The sequence below is a fragment of the Salmo trutta genome, chromosome 14 (genome assembly GCF_901001165.1).
Source record: "Salmo trutta chromosome 14, fSalTru1.1, whole genome shotgun sequence".
Lineage (NCBI taxonomy): Eukaryota > Metazoa > Chordata > Actinopteri > Salmoniformes > Salmonidae > Salmo > Salmo trutta.
The window spans coordinates 55,011,955-55,018,923 of NC_042970.1; the positions used below are offsets into that span (position 1 = coordinate 55,011,955).

Below are 6,969 nucleotides of genomic sequence, written 5' to 3' on the forward strand. Positions count from 1 at the left end.
TGGTGAAATGTGTTCTATGAGAGAAACCCTATATGAAATTTTAGCCATCATGTTTTGAGAAAATTGTTTCTTGGTTAGTTTTTTTTGTTTTTCACTATGCTATCAGTCAAAGTACAATGGAACGTTCTACATAAGAACATATTACATAAATAAGAAGGCGTTAATGCCTTATAATATGTTAATTTTGCATTTGAACTTTCACGTTGAGCCACATGCATATCTGGCTGCATGAACTACTTTAATGAAAATGGCGATAAAAATATTATATATATATATATAATTTTAAAAAGTCTTTGTTCTAACTGGTAATGGGAAAGGTATTTCATAACATTTAGATAATGGTGTAGGCATGGGCATGCTGAACGGTCACTAATGTATTCAGGACATCTCAATATTGTTGCACAAAATTATTCCATTCTGCAAATTCCCCACATATTCAAAAGAAAAATGTCAAACAAAACAAAACTGGTTAATAACCTCAAACGGAGATACGCCAGAAGAATAACAACAAAAACACTTTTGTACCTGGTCAGTGTGTCATTGGGTTACTTTTTGTAGGCTTAGAAAAACCTGCACACCAAAATCAATGACAGTCATTCGGGAGAAAAATAGAGAACATGAAGACAGATTGCTGATTATTGGAAATATAAATTCCTCCCAACACATAGATAGAGCCTATGTCATATTCGTAATACACATTTTTGTAAGAGAGTAAAGACATACATTCTCTTCTCGGACACTGTAATTATAAGTCAATAGCGAGCTATCCAAAAGTCAAAATGCATTTAAAAAAGAAAAAAAATCTGTGAGAATTGAGGCACTGAAATGCAAAAATAACAAAATAATGAGGAACAAAAATAGAGAAAAATAAGAAAAAAAAGAAAAAAGGTAAGAGGGGAAGAAATTACTCACCAAGGAAAATTTCAAGAGTAAAATTGTTCAAAGAGCAATAAGAGCTCAACAGACGCAGAAAAAGGTACAGTACTGTCACGGCAGCAAGGCAAGCACTGACTGTAGTGAAATTCAGCAAAGAGCCACTATCTGCATGGAGCAAACCATTTCTTTACCATAGGGGTGGAAACAAGGGATCTGTCTCTGCACAGTGCACTGGAAGTTTCATTCCCACCGCATGATTAAGGCAAAGACTATTCACCCCCATGAAAACCATGTGAAATGTTGATAATCATTTATATGAAATAACATTTTAAACTTTGTTTCCCATTTCAAATTGTGTAACACAAATCACAATTCAAATGACTGCAGTTGACTGCTGAATAATATTGTCAGGTACAATGTAATGTCGTAATTTGTTCGTGTTTAGCACTGTTATCCTACCTGTTAGTGGCTTGGATAATATCATTTTTCAACGGAATTGATTTGAGTTTGTTTACAAATGAAATGCTTATATTTAGTTTGTATTATTACAAACAGGTAATGTAACAATTATACACTGTAATTGCACTGTATCTGCCATTACCATGTGAATACTTAAGAGGGCCCTAACTTTATACAGCTATAATCCTGATCTTGGTCGACCATCACTGAATTAGTGGATCACTGAATGACTGCAGTCTATTCTAACATGCAATTTTCATTAGGATCAAATCAAATTGTATTGGTCACATACATGTGTTTAGCAGATGTTATTGTGGATGTAGCGAAATGCTTGTGCGGGAACTTTTAATCAAATGGTGCAGTAACTGAAATACACCAACTCAAGTGTCCATTTCATGGGCTATAATCAATTGGAGAATATCTATATTTTTTACGTTTTTTGACATTTTATTGAGATAGTATGAAAATCAGAAGAGGATACAGTTAGGTGGGAGAAACAGTGGGAAGGGTGAACAACCAGGGGATTGAACCTTGGTCACCAGTGGGAATAATTGCATATGACTTGTGCTAGGAGTGTTACCACTCAACTACAGCTCTGCACAGAGATAACAAGATATTTGAAATGAGTTCAGTGCAGTATAAATCCATTGGCATGGTCCTCCATGCTGCTAAGGTTTTGTGCAGAGTGAACTGAGGGCCAGTGCTTCTTGGCTTTGCAGCGCGCTGCTGATGGAGTGTCTAACACCACCCTGAAACAGTAGTGTTAGCAGCATAGACACGGAAAGTAGTTTGGGGGTGGGGGTGGGGGGGGTGTAGATTTTTTTCAGGGTGTGCTGCAGCACTCCTACTTTCCGTGGCTATGGTTAGCAGTCTGGCTGCCCAGGGTTTATTGTCTCAATGTTCCAGACCGCAAAAGATGCTCTCATCTTACAGCAGTGTCTAGCTCTACAGTGCCCTCTTCGTCAGTCTCGCATCGACCCACACGCATCGCCCATACCAGGCAAGGGGGGGGGGGGGGGGGGGTCAGCAAAGGGCCATGCCAGTCAGAGACATGCACAGCCAGAATTAAGGGCATGTTATCCATGTGTGGATGTAAAATCTCAAAGGCTTACTCAACTGTTTAACTTTACTTGTCTTGGTGTGTGCGTTGAAATGTACACTGACAGTGTTAGCCAAGCCTCTGGTCTTAGGACTGAAACAAGAAATATGCCTTAATGTGGCATAACATGAAAAGATAAGAGGTATGGCATGATGGATGTACACATTCACACAACTTTCCACAGTGATATAGGAGCAGTTTGTCGAAAGGATTCCACTAAGCACTGAGTCTATATTAACCTGTTTAGGATAGGGGGCAGTATTTTCACGGCCGGATAAAAAACGTACCCGATTTAATCTGGTTATTACTCCTGCCCAGAAACTAGAAACTAGAATATGCATATAATTGTTTGATTTGGATAGAAAACACCCTAAAGTTTCTAAAACTGTTTGAATGGTGTCTGTGAGTATAACAGAACTCATATGGCAGGCCAAAACCTGAGAAGATTGCATACAGGAAGTGCCCTCTGACCATTTCTTGGCCTTCTATAGCCTCTTTATGGAAAATAGAGGATCTCTGCTGTAATGTGACATTTTCTAAGGCTCTCATAGGCTCTCAGAAGGCGCCAGAATGGGGAATGATGACTCTGCAGTCCCTGGCTGAAAAACAGTAGCGCATTTGGATAGTGGTCGATCTGAGAACAATGAAACGGGTGCGCGCGTGCACGTGAAGAGTCCATTTTACATTTTCAGTCTTTGAACGAAAACGACGTCTCCCGGTCGGAAAATTATCGCTATTTTACGAGAAAAATCGCATAAAAATTGATTTTAAACAGCATTTGACATGCTTCGAAGTACGGTAATGGAAATAATTGATGTTTTTAGTGAACGTTTATCGTGAGTAATTTAGTAAATTCACCGGAAGTGTTCGGTGTGTATGCTAGTTCTGAACGTCACATGCTAATGTAAAAAGCTGTTTTTTGATATAAATATGAACTTGATTGAACAAAACATGCATGTATTGTATAACATAATGTCCTAGGAGTGTCATCTGATGAAGATCAAAGGTTAGTGCTGCATTTAGCTGTGGTTTTGTTTTTTGTGACATTATATGCTAGCTTGAAAAATGGGTGTCTGATTATTTATGGCTGGGTACTCTCCTGACAATCTAAAGTTTTGCTTTCGTTGTAAAGCCTTTTTGAAATCGGGCAATGTGGTTAGATAAAGGAGAGTCTTGTCTTTAAAATGGTGTAAAATAGTCATATGTTTGAAAAATGGAAGTTTGGGGATTTTTGAGGAATTTGTAATTCGCGCCACGCCCTATCATTGGACATTGGAGCGGTGTTCCGCTAGCGGAACATCTAGATGTAAGAGGTTAAACACAAATTGTACTATGACACACTATAGTGTGCCATAGGACAATGCCTGTTTGATATAGATGCAGTGCTAATGCTGAGCAGTGGCTGTATAGGGATTAACAATTTGCATTAACCTCTCTGGGCTAGGTACCTACTCAACAGCCAGTTGAATCCCGTGGCGCGTTATTCAAATACCTTAGAAATGCTATTACTTCAATTTCTCAAACATATGACTATTTTACAGCATTTTAAAGACAAGACTCTCGTTAATCTAATCACACTGTCCGATTTCAAAAAGGCTTTACAACGAAAACAAAACATTAGATTATGTCAGCAGAGTACCCAGCCAGAAATAATCAGACACCCATTTTTCAAGCTAGCATATAATGTCACATAAACCCAAACCACAGCTAAATGCAGCACTAACCTTTGATGATCTTCATCAGATGACAATCTTAGGACATTATGTTATACAGTACATGCATGTCTGTTCAATCAAGTTCATATTTATATCAAAAACCAGCTTTTACATTAGCAGGTGACTAGCATGTGACTAGCATTCCCACCGAACACTTCCGGTGAATTTACTAAATTACTCACGATAAACGTTCACAAAAAACATAACAATTATTTTAAGAATTATAGATACAGAACTCCTTTATGCACTCGATATGTCCGATTTTAAAATAGCTTTTCCGTGAAAGCACATTTTGCAATATTCTAAGTAGATAGCCCGGCATCACAGGGCTAGCTATTTAGACACCCAGCAAGTTTAGCATTCACCAAAGTCAGATTTACTATAAGAAAAATGTTATTACCTTTGCTGTCTTCGTCAGAATGCCCTCCCAGGACTTCTACTTCAATAACAAATGTTGGTTTGGTCCCAAATAATCCATTGTTATATCCAAATAGCGGCGTTTTGTTCGTGCGTTCAAGACACTATCCGAAAGGGTAAATAAGGGTTACAAGCACGGCGCATTTCGTGACAAAAAAATTCTAAATATTCCATTACCGTACTTCGAAGCACGTCAACCGCTGTTTAAAATCAATTTTTATGCCATTTTTCTCGTAAAAAAGCGATAATATTCCGACCGGCAAAGTCTGTTTACATTCAACGAGAGAGAAAGTAAAAGCATGGGATCCCCTCGTGCACGAGCCTTAGTCTAATGGCCCTCTGATCGGCCACTTTCCAAACGCGCTAATGTGTTTCAGCCTGGGGCTGCCTAGATATCATTCAGCTTTTTCCCGGGTTCTGAGAGCCTATGGGAGCCGTAGGAAGTGTCACGTTACAGCAAAGATCCTCAGTCTTCAATAAAAAGAGTCAAGATGAACAAGAACTTGTCAGACAGGTCACTTCCTGTATGGAATCTTCTCAGGTTTTTGCCTGCCATATGAGTTCTGTTATACTCACAGACATCATTCAAACAGTTTTAGAAACTTTAGGGTGTTTTCTATCCAAAGCCAATAATTATATGCATATTCTAGTTACTGGGCAGGAGTAGTAACCAGATTAAATCGGGTACGTTTTTTATCCGGCCGTGTAAATACTGCCCCCTAGCCCTAACAGGTTAACCAATTGTGCTATTGTTTGTGTATTTTTGCGTTATTTGTAACTTATTTTGTACATAATGTTTCTGCCACCGTCTCTTATGACCGAAAAGAGCTTCTGGATATCAGGACAAAATATTACTCCCCTCGTACTGGACGAAGATGGGTTTTTTTCGCGGTCTGTGTATATTTATAAACAACAGCTGGTGCACGAAATGTAATATTAAGGAAGTCTCAAGGTTTTGCTCGCCTGAGGTAGAGTATTTCATAATAAGCCGTAGACCACACTATTTACCAAGAGAGTTTTCATCTAGATTTTTCATAGCTTTCAATTTACCACCACAAACCGATGCTGGCATTAAGTCCGCACTCAATTACCTGTATAAGGCCATAAGCAAACAGGAAAACGCTCATCCAGGTGCAGCGCTCCTAGTGGTCGGGGACTTTAATGCAGGGAAACTTACATTTCTACCAGCATGTTAAATGTGCTACCAGAGGGAAAAAAACTCTAGACCACCTTTACTCCACACACAGAGACACGTACAAAACTCTCACTTGCCCTCCATTTGGCAAATCTGACCATAATTCTATCCTCCTGATTCCTGCTTACAAGCAAAACTAAAGCAGGAAGCACCAGTGACTTGGACAATAAGAAGTGGTCAGATTACGCAGATGCTAAGCTACAGGACTGTTTTGCTTGCACAGACTGGAATATGTTCCGTGATTCTTCCGATGGCATTGAGGAGTACACCACATCAGTCACTGGCTTCATCAATAAGTACATTGATTACGTCATCCCACAGTGACCGTACCACTTGTACCCGCTACCGCTTGCCGTGCGGTAGCAGAGAGAACAGTCTATAACTAGGATGGAGTCTTTGACAATTTTTAGGGCCTTGGTATAGAGGTCCTGGATGGCAGGAAGCTTGGCCCCAGTGATGTACTGGGCCGTACTCACTACCCTCTGTAGTGCCTTGTGGTCGGAGGCTGAGCAGTTGCCATACCAGGCAGTGATACAACCAGTCAGGATGTTCTCGATGGTGCAGCTGTATAACTTTTTGAGGATCTAGGGACCCATGCCAAATCTTTTCAGTCTCCTGACGGGGAATAGGCTTTGTCGTGCCCCCTTCATGACTGTCTTGGTATGTTTGGACCATGTTAGTTTGTTGGTGATATGGACACCAAGGAACTTGAAGCTCTCAACCTGCTCCACTACAGCCCCGTCGATGAGAATGGGAGCATGTTAGGTCCTCCTTTTCCTGTAGTCCACAGTCATCTCCTTTGTCTTGATCACGTTGAGGGAGAGGTTGTTATCCTGGCACCACACGGCCAGGTCTCTGACCTCTTCCCTATAGGCTGTCTCATTGTTGTCGATGAGCAGGCCTACCACTGTTGTGTCGTCTACAAACTTAATGATGGTGTCATGAGTGAACAGGGAGTACAGGAGGGGACTGAGCACGCACTTCTGAGCGGCCCCCGTGTTGAGGATCAGCATGTCAGATGTGTTGTTACCTACCCGTTAAACCTGAGGGCGGCCCGTCAGGAAGTCCAGGATCCAGTTGCAGAGGGAGGTGTTTAGTCCCACGGTCCTTAGCTTAGTGATGAGCTTTGAGGGCACTATGGTATTGAACGCTGAGCTGTAGTCAAAGAATAGCATTCTCACATAAGTGTTCCTTTTGTCCAGGTGGGA

General features: G+C 40.6%; 1 protein-coding gene across 2 annotated transcripts in view; it reads right to left on the reverse strand.

Moving 5' to 3' along the window:
- The window catches only part of raly (RALY heterogeneous nuclear ribonucleoprotein), a 154,628-nt gene extending 153,487 nt beyond the window's left edge, over nucleotides 1-1,141 (reverse strand). For both annotated transcript variants that reach the window (XM_029776428.1, XM_029776427.1), the window contains exon 1: nucleotides 913-1,141. The gene's annotated coding sequence lies outside the window, so the exon portion shown is untranslated. The remainder of the gene's footprint in view (nucleotides 1-912) is intronic.
- Nucleotides 1,142-6,969: the final 5,828 nt, after the last annotated feature.